The sequence below is a fragment of the Pipistrellus kuhlii genome, unplaced genomic scaffold (assembly GCF_014108245.1).
Source record: "Pipistrellus kuhlii isolate mPipKuh1 unplaced genomic scaffold, mPipKuh1.p scaffold_m20_p_11, whole genome shotgun sequence".
In the NCBI taxonomy this organism is placed as follows: Eukaryota; Metazoa; Chordata; class Mammalia; order Chiroptera; family Vespertilionidae; genus Pipistrellus; species Pipistrellus kuhlii.
Genome location: NW_023425416.1, coordinates 20,446,554 through 20,460,627, shown reverse-complemented (window position 1 = coordinate 20,460,627; position 14,074 = coordinate 20,446,554). Strand labels below are relative to the sequence as shown.

General features: G+C 44.9%; 1 protein-coding gene across 9 annotated transcripts in view; it reads left to right on the top strand.

The window, feature by feature from the left end:
* Window positions 1-13,823: 13,823 nt before the first annotated feature.
* The window catches only part of ATP2B2 (ATPase plasma membrane Ca2+ transporting 2), a 363,792-nt gene continuing 363,541 nt past the window's right edge, over window positions 13,824-14,074 (top strand). For all 9 annotated transcript variants that reach the window (XM_036431068.2, XM_036431062.2, XM_045579174.1 and 6 more), the window contains exon 1: window positions 13,824-13,979. The gene's annotated coding sequence lies outside the window, so the exon portion shown is untranslated. The remainder of the gene's footprint in view (window positions 13,980-14,074) is intronic.

Genomic DNA, 14,074 nt, shown 5'->3' with positions numbered 1-14,074 from the left:
TCATCTTTGAGAAATGAGGACTGTCTCATCATGCTTTTAGGTCATTTTTTTTTTTTTAAATGAACATTTCCTTACCCTACAGAGAACTCATTATTCAGAACTCATTTTTTCCTTGTCAACTTATTTTTTGGTCTATTGGAATCCCAGAGGGGATAATAAATAGAAACAGTAGGAAGAAAAACAAAAGAAAAGAGAGAGAGAGAGAGAGAGAGAGAGAGAGAGAGAGAGAGAGAGAGAGAGAGAGAGAGAAAGACAGCTTTAGTATTCAACAAACTACCTTTAATAAGAGGGTTCAGTATTGTTAACAGGTCTTCATTTGCTCTCAGCAAACCTTAAGACCACTTTGACCAAGTGACAGCTACTTAAGCCCATCCATGACTCCCTGTTACCTTCAGATTTCCTCATGCAAGTTGGTAGAAATACAGGATTTGGTCCTGGCAATTCTCATGTTGAGGAAGCAGTGCTGCATTACACAGTCTGAAGGAAGATGCCCATATTTGGCAGAAAGTACAAAAGGAAGCCAGAGGACAGAGACTATAACAATTCATTCTCTTCTGATTTACTTTCCTTCAAATGCTAAAATGGCATTAAAGGAAAAAATAAGACAAGACAAAACACAAAAGTGTTTTCATTCTCTATCCTTTTCATCTCCTCCACATGTATACATAATTTTATGTAGTCATAATCAGGGCATTGGTAAATTTTGCATTTCTCCTCCTAATGAGGTTTCTCTCCCCCCACCCCATTCCCAAGGAGGGTGGGGCCTCAGCCTCTGGCTTAGTCCCAGGTAGACACAGAGGTGAGGGACTCTGTGCTTGTGCTTGGGCTCTGGCCCCATTCCAAATTCCTCCCTAACTCCTTCGCCTGTCTCCACACACCCCACCATCCTGCCATAGGAACTTGGCCTATATGAAGCATGCTTAGTATTTTTACTGTCCTGCAAGGTGAGCATAATATCCCCTTTCCTACAGATGTGGAAACTGAGGCTCAGAAGGGAGGTAGCTTGCCCACAAACCAGGCCATCCTACTCTGAAGCCTGGGATCTTGGATACTTCTGAATCTATCCCATGTTTCTGCTCCAGTCACCTGCCTGGTACCCCTGTTCTCACCTGATAAACATAGAGCCAAACAGAATGACTGAATCAAACCCCTTTAGGATCCAGTTCTTTGTCTCAGGGGCGGAGGTGGGCCTTCTACATGATGGCTATATTTCCTGAGGACTAGGAGAAAGTCGTGGCTGAGAGCATCGTTAGGCTAGTTGCTTACAGGCTGTGGTGTTGGGCAAGTTTCTCAACCTCTCTCTGTCTCAGTTTCCTCATCTGTGAAATAGAATCTATCTCATTTGGCTATTGTGAAGAATAAATGAGCCGATAAAAGCAAATCGCTTAAAACAGTATAGCACATAAATACTATAAAATTGCCATTGGTATTGTTGTTGTTATTTTATTATCATCATCATCATCTCTGACTGTGACCTGTCATTTCTAGGCAGAATATATTTACCCTGCCCCACAGGCCTCTACTACATTTTTTGTATAATTTGAGGGCTAAAGTCTCACAAGTCATAGGATTTTCTGATAGAAAACATTTACTGTAGTCCTAGTCTTTTATATTCATTATCTCTACTCCTAACAATGAAAACAGGTATTACAACCACCATTTTTCAAAAGAGAAAACAAAGATTCAGGCTCGCACAGCTGGTCAGAGGCACAGCCAGGCATTGAACACCGGGCAGTTTAGTATCACAGCCTGGTTCTCTCTTCCGCCACCACTTTTCACTGGCAGATAGGGTGCTTACATTGGTCTCTCATCCGTGGGGGTTCTTTCTGAGGAAGTTCAGTTCTTACTTTGATGGCATGCCATGCTATTCTGCAAAAGCCCTGAGGTGGGAGGGAGTTTGGTGTGTTGGGTTAGAGGGGAGGCCAGCATGAGTGGTGCTAGCTGAAGCTGGGAAAGTGGGAGAAGATGAGCCAGGAGAGGTGGGCAGCGGCCAGACCTTGGCGGCCTCCTCTGCTCTGAGGTTATGTTCTAAATGTAAATGCCCTCGGTTGTTCTGAGGTTGTGAGACCCACTGTGAGCTTATTAGTGGCCCCACCCATGCCTGTTCCCCTCCTCCCCCCCACCCTGGGGCCCTCCATTCATGTTCCCACCACCCTTTTGCTACTCCAGCTAGAACTATAGAGTCCTCCTCTCACTTCCCTCACCCTCATTATCCATCATTTTATCTACTTCCCCTTCTACAAGTTTCTCCAATACATCCCTTCCTATTTAGCCTTGGGCCCCTCCTCTGGGTCAGGGTCCCCACTCTCTGTATGATCTTGTGATAGTACTTCTCTGCTGTCTCCATCCTTCACAAACTCCTTCAAACTGAAATCAAACTGCATCATTCCCCACCTGTAAAACTTTCCAATACTTCCCAGAATCTGCGCTGTGCTGTTCAATACAGTAGCCACTAACCACAGGTGCTACTTAGATCTAAGTTATTAAAATTAAATAAAATTTAAAATGCACTTCCTTGGTCACGTGAGCCACATCTCAAGTGCTCAACAGTCACATGTGGTGCCATATTGAGCAGCACAAATATAGAATAGTTGCCTCGTCACTGAAAGTTCTGTTGGACAATGCCAGACTTTATGAGATACAATCCAAACTCGCTAGCCTGGTATTTAAAGCCTTAAACACTCTGGTCCCATTTGGCTTGTCCCAGTTCATTTCTCACCAGCCCTTCCCTTGCACTCTCAGCTCCAACTACATCACACAACTCTATGATTCCCAATCATACTTGTGTTAGTGTTTCTCATGTACCCTTCTAGAGTTTATGCAAGTATGTGTTGTATGTGTGTGGACATGTCTTTGTGTGTGAGTATATATATAGTATATGAATGTACGTATATGTGTATCTATTTTCTTGTCACCCCCTTCTTATGCAAAAGGTAGAGTAATAAGGCTTCTTTTGGGGATGTTGAAAATGTTATAAAATTAGATTACAGTGATGGTTGCACAACTCTGTAGATATATAATACAAAAAGCCATTGAATTGTCACAGTTGAACCTTATAAAAGACAAATCATATCTCAATAAAATTTGAAAAATTTCAAAAAAAAATTTAAAAATGTTTTAAAAGATAGAATGCTGCATATGCTGATACAAACTGTTTTGCATCTGCTTTTTAAAAATATTTCACAATATAGCCTGGAGCTGTTTCCCAATCACCATATACAGAGCTTCCTCATTCTTTATACAGCTGCAGAGTATTCCATTGTGTAAATGTTCCATCTGACTTACCATAGCTCCAGCTGATAGACATTTGGGGTCATTCCAGCCTTTGTTGTTCTGGACAATGCTACAGGAATAATGTTGCATGTGTGGGCTGCTGTATTTGTAGAACAACTTTCTACAAATGGGATTGCTGGGCCAGAGAATAGCTGCATTTGTTATTTTTGACAATTATTGCAAATCTCCCGTCATAGAATTATATTGAGAGTACCTATTCCCCAAGATTCACTGACAGACTTTTGAGTGAATTACCAATTTACTTTTAAATTACATTTATCTTAAGAGTGGGACAAAACAGCTTTTTCATGTATTTAAGAGCCTTTTGGATTTATTTTAGGGGAAACTGCCTGTTCATGTCGTTAGCCCATATTTATTATGTTGCTGTTTCTGGTCTTTTTTATCTTGATTTCTAGAAGCTCTTTGTATATTGCAGTAATTACCCTGTCTGTGATATAAGATACACCTTTTTCCCAATTTGTCATTTGCCTCTTGTAATTTTACTCATGTTTTTGTTTTCCCACATAGAAATTTAAAATGTATCAGTTTTATTTTGATACTTTAAGAATTTATGTTTTTGCTACTAAATCAGAATTTTATCTACTTAATCCACTGAGTAGTATATGGTGTGGTGTATGGATCCAACCAACCATCTCTTTTTCCAAAGGACTACCCATTCATCTCAACCTCATTTATTAGTAAGTGCATTTCTTTCCCCACTGATGTGAGATATTGCCTTTATCACATACCAACCTTTATCACGTACTAACCTCCTGTACAGATTTGAGCTTATTTCTGGACTAATCTCTTCCATTTGTATGCCTATCTCTTTATGTGCCAGTACCAAACTGGTTTAATGGTTAAGTTTTATGGTATAAATATGATTTAAATCCACCTCCCCTATGATACTTTCCAAGATATCCTTAAACAAATAAAACCAGCTTCCCCCTCTGCTCTGAATGCACAGTATGTCTCTGACCCCCAACCTACTGAAAGCTCCTTTAAAACAGGGCCTTGCTGTTTATGACTGTGACCACAAAGTGCTTGGGGTGGGGCCTGGCACAGGGCAGGCCACCAGCATCACATTCATCTCGCTCGTCACAGTGTTAACCTTCAAGCACACAGGGCTCTGGATTCCCAGGTGTCACATGTTTCTGCGTTTGAAAATGAAGCTATAACTTCTCTGCCTCCAACCTTCTGGCATTTCTCCCAGAGTCTTTCCAGATGTCTCAGGACCCAGCCTGTGGCTCTGCAGAGAACGTGGGCATTTTCAGGACTGAGTGCTCCACTTTAGACCCTGGATGCTCAAGAGGCCTCAGGGACTGGCCTCCCCTCTCCTCTCCTGGACTTCACGGCCCATTGACCTCACTGTTTCATGTCCACTGGGAGGTTCCTTCCTTTTGCAGAGAGAGTGGTGTTGGAGTCTTATTGTTCTTTCTTTTGTCAGTAAGACAACAAGGACACTTTGCCCTGCCTTTGTTGTCTACTCTGCCCTGAAGACTCTGCAATGGAAAAAAACTTTTTCTGTTGACCCTAGAGATATTTTTACAAGTCTGGGCCAGTTCCTGACTATCAGCTCTTCTTACACATCAGGCCACTTTTTGGGGCTGACCAGCATTTAACAAACTATCCTCATAGCGGACCCTGTGCCAGGTGCTTCTATCTGTCTCAGACATTCGTTTTCAGCAAGGAGCCTGCATGGACACAGAAAAATAAGACCAGTAGAGCATTGAATATGATGGGGTGTGCACTGTGTGGTCTTTCTGGATTTCTGATGCAGCTGGTAGCGCAGTGTGACATTTTCTCAAGCTAACGTGGACCTTAAACCTGTCTAGGCCACTTCATCCTCTCATTTTGTCCATGACATCACTGACTGCAGGGATGTGACAATACTCCAGATTCCCAGGAAGCCAGACACAGAGCTGAGAATTGGGACGTGGTTCTTTGGCCTTTCACCAGCCTTACTGTCCTCTCCCTGTCCCTCCTATGGCTAGTTCCCAAACATTTCCTTATTCCCTGTATTTTCCATCACCTCCACTGCTGCATGGGGGATCCAAGCCAGCACCATCTCTTGTCTGCATCATCTCAGTTTCTCCTCATTGCTTGAGATCTTTACAAAATACCATTCTGATCAGATCATCTTCTTGCTTAGTAATTCTCAAGGGCTCCTTATTACTTTTTGTTAATTATTTAAACTCTTTATTTTTGACATAATTGTAGATTGGCATGCAATTGCAAGAAATAGTAGAAAAGTCCTGGATACCTTTAGAAACCCAGTTTCCCTCGACATAAATATCTTGAATCACTGTTCCATGTTGCTTTTAAGATAAAGATAGAGTTTACTATTTTAGTTTGGCAGTGGAATCAGAGAGATCTGGAGTCAAATGCTGGCTTCGCCACTGACCAGGTGACTTTGGCAAGTCATTTTGCTTCTCTGAGCCTCAGATTCTTTGAGTACAAAATGTACAGTAAAGGCACTCACCTCAAAAAGTTGCTTGAGGCTTAAGGAGATAAAACTTATAAAGTGCTTAAAACAGAGACTGGCATTTTGATTGGTGTTTAACAAATGGTAAAATGGCCTGGCATGATATAGTCCCTACCTACCTTTTCCTGCCCACAACCTGCCTTGCTCTCTCTGCTCTAACCACACTTCTTTCTGAATCTTCCTCTCTTCTTGCTCCTTCTCCACCCCAGGACCTTTGCTCATGCTCATCCCTCTTTCCTGAATATATATATTTTTTTTTACCTCTGCACATTATTAACTCTGCTTTAGTCTTCAGTCCAAGCATCCCCTCATCAGAGGAGCCTTTGTGACTGTACAAACCTACTTGCATTCCTTCCTTCACAGTGCTCACAATTTCCCCTTCCAAGGACTTATTTCAGGATGCACATATATAACAATATTTGTTTTTATTTGTTATTCTCCACCACCACACTATGAGTTAAGAAAAGTCAAGATAATATTTGTTTTGCTCATCAAAGCATCTTCAGCACCAAGCATTGAGGACGGACAAATATATATTTCACAACTGAATCAATAAGCAAATGTCAGGGTTAGGTAGGGGAGAAAGTGTGATGAGGATGATTGCAAGATTTTATTAGCAAATATTTATTAAATGTTTATTGTGTTCCATGCAATACACTTAACACTTGGTATGAATTATCTCATTTAATTACTAACATTTAAAATAACCTCAGTCATTCTTTATCCAGATTCATATTTTTAGTTTTATTTGTTTATTTCTTTATTGATTAAGGTATTACATATGTGTCCTTATTCTCCCATTACCCTCCATTCCCCACTCATACCCCCACCCTCCAGTTGTCTGTGCCCATTGATTAGGCAGATTGGTACAGCCGTTGTGGAGAACCATATGGAGTTTTCTCAAAAAATCTAAAAATGAAACTCCCATTTGACCCAGTGATCCCACTTCTAGGAATATATCCCAAGAAACTAGAAACACAAATCAGAAAGGATATTTGCACCTCTATGTTCATAGCAACACAATTCACCATAGCTAAGATTTGGAAACAGCCTAAATACCCATCAGCAGATGAGTGGATTAAAAAATTGTGGTACAGCCAAAGCCGGTTTGGCTCAGTGGTAGAGCGTCGGTCTGCGGACTGAAAGGTCCCAGGTTTGATTCCGGTCAAGGACATGTACCTTGGTTGCAGGCACATCCCCAGTAGGGGGTGTGCAAGAGGCAGCTGGTCGATGTTTCTCTCTCATCGACGATTCTAGCTCTCTATCTCTCTCCCTTTCTCTCTGTTAAAAATCAATAAAATATATATTTTTAAAAATTGTGGTACATCTACACAATGGAATGCTGTGGTAAAAAGGGAGTTCTTATCATTTGCAACAACATGGATAGAGATGAAGAGCATTTTGCTAAGTGAAATAAGCCAGGCAGATAGATTTATTTGTTTGTTTGTTTGTTTGTTTTGCTTGACTTTCTATCACTGCCTGATATATGTTTATTTAGAATCTATTTCCTCACTAATATAAACTTCAAGAACTCAGAAATTTAGTCTTTGCCCCCTTCTCTGTCTGTAGAACCTAGAATAGTGTCTAGCACACAGTAGGTACTTAATGATTATCTATGACAACTAGAGCTGATTCCCACAGAGTCATCTGGGAGCTGGTGTAGACAAGCAGGTTTGGAGTTCTGCCTGAGGGATGTGGGGCTGGAGAGCTTGCACACTACCAGTTGCTTGTTGAGGGCTGCTCCCAGGGCAATACCTCTCCAGCAGGTCTGGTTTGCTCTGGGAGGTTTCCAAGTCAGACAGAAATTCTCAGGCAAACTGTGGCATGTTTTTGCCGAGGGCAAGTAGTGGGGCACTAGCCAGTACCTTTTTCAGATGCCATTCAGAATCACACCATCCAAAGGTTGCTGTATTTTCTCCTAAGATGACATTTTAAAACCACATATTTATAGGCAAAAAGTCATTCCTCCTCTCTCCCTCAGCTCTGCTGTTCTCCCAACCTACACACTCTTCCTCTCACTAGTTGGGGTCCTAATATACTTCAAGGTCTGGTTTAGATCCCTTTAGGTCCAAGCTGGAGAAAGCCCCAGAGATTACTTGGTGCCCCTTCTGACTCAGTGAAGGGATTCAGCCTCCCTCTGTGGGAAGGCATCCTTGTCAGGGCTACAGTATGATCTCTGGGTGGCCCTATTCTACTCTCCCTAGTTTCACAGAATATATCTTAGTCCATAGGCAGGGCCTGGAAACCATCCACTCTCTCCCCTGCATTCTCCACAGTTCCTGGTGTGTCAGGGTTTCCTGCCTCCAACTGCATTCGTTTTTTACAGCAGCCACCCTGGCATATATTAAATCCACAGTCAATTTGAATCCACAGCATTTTCCATCAAACACTTGCTTCCAAGTGAGACGGCGACCTCCCATCTGAGGCTGAAGGATTGCATCTGCAGAACCACAGGACAGAACAGGCTCTTGGTCCAGGATGAATTTCATCTAGATAAACACAGCCCATGGAAGCATCTGTTTTGTTTCTCCTCACCATGTTGGTGGATGTTCAGCCCAAGAATCATAATCTTTCATGGAGAAATGGAGTTGAACACATTTTCCTTATTTCTATCTTCCCTCCTTTTATTTCAAGGAGGGGCTCTGTGCCTACCTACTCTTATTACAGAACCCAGCGAAAATTGCCACTTTTGCTTTCCTTAGCACCTAGGTCTGTGCAAACCTGAGGTTGTTGTCAGTAAGACAACAAGGACACGTTGTCCTGCCTTTGTTGTCTACTCTGTCCTTAAGACTCTGCAATGGAGTCTTCCCATCCCACCAGCCCTTTCAAAGGAAAAGAATTTGTACACACTCATCTTCAAATCCTTCACACCGTGCTAAGGCCTGGCTCACTATAGGTACACACATGTCAAATAAATGAATGGGTGAATTCTCTGCCTGGGACCCAAGACCATCTATGGTCATCTTCCTTCTTGCCTCTCATTCCATGTCGCACTTCACACACCCATACTCCAGCCACATCAGATCCCTCACCTCTGCTTCTCATTCCCCATCTCTGTTGTCTTTCCCTGAAATGCCCTTGCTCCTGCTTCCTCCTCCTCTTGAGGCATCTTCCTAGGGGTGGAGAAACAGTAGCTGGCTTGCGGTTCCTCTCTCCATCAGTGTCTTCACTGTTCATGCCTTCATTTGCTCAACCACAAAATGACCTGAGGTCTGATTCCCCAGAAATAGAGCCTGAAATGGGCATTCTGGTTCATGGAATTTAATTGAGGGAGTACTCTCTGGAGAAATCTATAGGAGAAAGAGGGAGAAGGAACTCAAGAAAGATGTGGTTTCTGAAGAAGTCCACCCTCAGCCTGATCCCAGGGGAGCTGGAGGATGAGTTGCTCCATAGAGGTTATTGCTACTTAGGGGTTCCCACCAACCAAAGACAATATCTGCAGAGAGGGGCAGGTGGGAGAAGCCATACTCACGGAGTCAGAAGTTGGGTGTACCTGCCAGGTAGAGGGCAGGGGGGGCATCAGTAGCATCTGCTAATAAACACCTGCCTTATAGAAATGTTGGGAGGATGAAATCAGCATATTTAAAATACTAAGAATATCCCTGGCTGATGTGGCTCAGGTGGTTGGGCAATGTCCTGTGCACCAAAAGGTTGCTGGTTCAATTCACTGTCAGGGCACATGTGCGGGTTGTGGGCTCAATCTCGGCGTGTAGGAGGCAGCTGATGAATGTTCCACTCTGAAATATCTCTCTCTCTCTCTCTCTCTCTCTCTCTCTCTCTCTCTCTCTCTCTCTCTCTCTTTCTCTCTCTCCTTTCTCTCTCTCTCCTCTCTCTCTCCTCTCTCCTCTCTCCTCTCTCCTCTCTCCTCTCTCCTCTTTGTTCCTTTCTCTCTAGAGATCAATTAAAATCTTTTTTAAAAATACTAAGACAAGTCATCAACACTTATAGAGTTTAGCTCTTGTACCTATTATTTGTACACTTGCTTCAAAACGAAGCTAAAATTCCACCCCTGAAGTCTTCCTCACTTAGAGGATTAATTGTTCCTCCCCTGTGCTGCCTCAGCACTTGGTATTTTTCCTTCTCATTTAAATTTTAAAACTGCACAAGTTAAGCATGGTAGCATTGTTATTGTGTAAGAGTCTAACAGGGCCTGAAATATACTAGTATATATAGGTAGACTGTTCTGCTCTCTGCATGCATCCTCCCCTGAGGAAAAATCCCCGTTAAGTCTCCACTGGTTGCACTTTTGGTCTCAAGTGTGTCTGGCTGCCTTGTTTTGGGAGAGTTGGGTTTTCCTGGCTGCATTGAGAGTCCCTCACTGGAAGGCATCTGGCTTGTTCTTTCCTTTATTCCCTACTCAGCTCAGAGTCATCCCAACTTTCTAGATCATTGGATGGGGATGGGTGGAATAGGTATCAAATACACATTCCAACCTCCTCTCTTTGGAGATTCCATCTCTGGAGATGAGTCAGCCTCAGGAATCTCTTTACAGATTCTGCTAACATGTTCTCCAGGTATGAGGTAATATAGTTTAGGAATATTGTTTTCAAGGTGGCTTCCATCTGATGAACACCTTGCTCATTGATTGATTTTGATGTAGGATGATCTTTTTGAGTGTATGCATTTAATGACTTTGACTGACTAAATAGTAAAACATGGTCATTGTAGAGAATTGGAAAGTAAAGTCAGCTTTATTCCCATGCCATCAAAAATACTTTTGAGGGACCTTCACAGGCCCTGAGCTGACACCATCATTCCCAGTTTTGCTGTTGGCCATTTCGGACCCCTGCCCCTCTAACAGGCCAGCAGGGACCCATGCTTCTTTCTCTTCTTATGAACTCAGAGATGACATGCTCACTAGCTGGCCAGTCACTTCCTCATATGTTCTTTCTCTTCCCCCAGAGGAAAGAGGCTGTTTCCCCTCATAATTTGCTGCCAGTTACATCTTTTAATAAGTCTTCAAGTTCATGAGGGCCCTGTTTTTAGTGGAGTGGGACTTCTCCTGTATGTCCAGGTTGTTCCAGCTCCCTCACTCCCAAGTGTGCTTCTGAATGATCAGTGTCCTCACTTCACACCCCCATCACCTCACATAAACTTGACCACATCTGAGTAATTCCTCACCCTCCCCTGCCCATTATCAGATGAGGAAACTGAGACTCATGGTGGACAGGTAGCTTGTCTAAGTTCCCATGTGTAGCAGTTGGCCTTCCACTCTGGTTCTGATCCCAATGCCTCAGCTGATTCCACCTCCCCATCCCCACCCCCCACCCCATCACATACACACCACACACACACACACAAACACAAACACACACACACACACACACACACTTCTATCAGTATACTGAAGTACTACTTCCACTTCATTCCCATGATCCTTTGTGTTTCTGACCACATTCTGCCAGAGAGAGAAGGGGGTGTGTGTGTGTGTGTGTGTAAATAGATAACATTGATTTTCTCCTTCTAACCCAAAGGTCATAAGCTGCCAACCTGCTGGCCAGAGATCTACCAGAGCTATATTGTTTGGTCCTCTCAGAGCTCTAAATTTTTAAAAATTAGTTGATAACATTTAAAGATTAAGAATATTCACATAAAATTTAGATGTCAGGCTTCTCTTGAAAAAGGAAGGAAGGAAGGAAGGAAGGAAGGAAGGAAGGAAGGAAGGACGGACACTGGCAAGCTAGGCTGTTATCCCTTCTTGGCCACATTAAAGTGGACCTAAGTAGTTGCTATAACAGGGTCAATGTCACAGTCCCCACCGCACCTTATCACCTTCCCAAACCGAGCCAGTGTCAGCTGCTATTTGTCACCTCACATACATTATTGCTTTTTCTTATTGGTAGATTCCAGGGAAGAAAGCCATCAGTTATTCCAGCCCTCCTCAGTATTGCCAGGTACTTATAGGCATTTGAGTTTGCAGACCTTACCAGATCATCTTTGCAAGTCCTAGAACCTTAGCACACAGTAGGTGCTCAAGAGTAACTAGAGCTATTTGTTGAGTGCTTATCCTCAAGGAGGCTATAGAATTTTTCACCCTTTTACCAGATGAACTGATAGGTTCAGAGAGACCAAGGGCATGTCTAAGGTCACATAGCTGATGAGTTTTGTCACTGTGACTTTTGTGTGTCATTCATTTTTGCACTGTGTTGTCTCATGTTTTACAACTTTTCACACACATTCTTTTTGCCTTTTCAACTTGCCTGCTGGTTTCTGAAGGTTTCATAAAAGAGATACTGTGTTACCCCGAAAATAAGACCTAGCACATGGAAAGATAAGACATCCCCTGAAAATAAGATCTAGCGTAACTTTGGGAGAAAAATTAATATAAGACACTGTCTTATTTTGGGGGAAATGTGGTAGTAACTAAAGCTAAACCTTGGCACCATGACTGGGCTGAGACTGACTGAAAGAGGGAGAAAAGGATTTTCATCCAAGGAACAGATGAGAGACAAACATGGTAGAGTGATAAATGTATATCCAAAAGAGGCATTGTGAACTAAGATGGGAAAGGGGCAAGAGCATGAAAGGCCCTGAAACTATAGTATTATACTTCTGAGGGTAGTAGGGAGCTATGAAAGGTTTTAGAACAGGAGGGGACATGATATGCTTCTGGCTTTATGAAGGCTAGTGTGGCAGTGGGATGAAGTAGAGAGGATGACACTGAGAAGCCAGGAGAGAGGTGTTAGATGCCTGGAGAAGAGCCCTTCAACAGAGGGCAGGGGACTGTGGGCCAGAGGGGACATCAGTAAGAACTTGGTGATGGGAGTGCCTGGAGCTGGCCATCTGGAGGCACTGCAGTGTCATTAGCTGGGATGGGGGAGGTGGGAAGACATGTGGGTGGGTGGAGCATCCATAGAGAGATGTCCTCTGGGCACCTAGGAGAGAGGACAGGGCCACAGCAGGAGTTGCAGAGTCACCTGCCAAGCCAGGTGTGGAGCAGTGAGAATGGAGTGCTCTGAGCCAAGAAGAGCCTGGAGATACTTCCTCTCACACCTGTTGGATGTCCTTCTGATCACTGACCTCCAGGCTCCCCCTCTTTTTTCTAAGCATAAGCCCCCAAGAGTGAATATCCTCTGCCCCATCCCAGAGTTGCAGAGCACAGGCCATGATGAATTTTGGCTTCATGAATACTGGCAAGATCCCAGTCATTTCAAAGAGGCAGGTGATCCAGACACCCAGAGCCCAGTGTTCCCCCAGGCTCCTCATTCACCAAACCAAGGCCTGGGAAGGGGGATTCCCATCATCAACCCCTCCTGCCCACCCCCCCCCCCTCCATGGAGGCCCTTCTTCTTCTCCTCCTGCCAGCAGAGCAGTGCATTTGGCTTTTTATAAAGCCAATAAATAAATAAAGCAGGCATGATTAATTGATAGCATGGAGCAGACCAAGGCGCTGGGAGTCAGATGGCCCGGCTTCCTGGTGGAGCAAGGCTTTTCAGCGACCTGGGACCTGTGCCAAGGAGGGGAGACCTGCTTTGGGGAGGTGCTTACGTTTGTACCTGGGCTTTTTGCTTTTCTTCTCAGGCTGAGACTCTGTCCTGGGCTTCTCCAGGCCCTAGGCTGTAAGCCAGGTTAGAGGCCAGAGGCCAGGAGCCAACAGGTACCCCTGCCCTACCCCCATCCTTTCTCAGTATCAGTCCACCAAAGCTATGTCTTCCCATATCCCGGCTCCACACCTCAATTCACCCCATACTGTGTGACCATAGCCACAGGGGTTCCAGTTGTGTTGGGTGGATGGGGCTGGGGCACCTTGAACCAGGGGAAAAAGTGGGGGGAGGTGTTTCCAAGGGCAGGGCTGATTGGGAAGGGGGTTGGAGTGGGATAAGAGGCAGGTTCCCGTAGAGGTTCCTGGAGAAGAAACCCAGGAGAGGCCAGAGATCCCTCCCCTCTGCCTGCAGCCCCGCAAGTACGTTAGTGGAGGGAGCGGGCTGGACAACGCACTCCAGTTCTGTAGGGCGCTCTCCATGCAGAGTTTGGGGAGGGCAAAGGGGTAGTGCGCAGGGAGGAGGGAGCGGGGAGGGGAGGGAGGCGGGCGGAGCGCAGTGCAGCGGCGGCAGCGGCGGCGGAGGAGGGAGGAAGGCAGGCGGGCGGCGGAGGGGCCGCGGAGAGGCGAGCGCGGGCAGCCGCGGCGGCGGAGGATCGCAGCCGCAGCGGGGCCGGGCCGGGCCGGGCGCGCACCAGTGGCGGCGGCAGCGGCAGCATCTCGCTCGCGGAGCCGGCGCAGGTGAGGCAGGGGCGTCAGGTCCGAACTCTGGGCCTCCTCCCCGCTCCCCGGCTTCCTTTCCCTAGGTCCTCAGCCCCGGGAATCCCTGAGGGCCA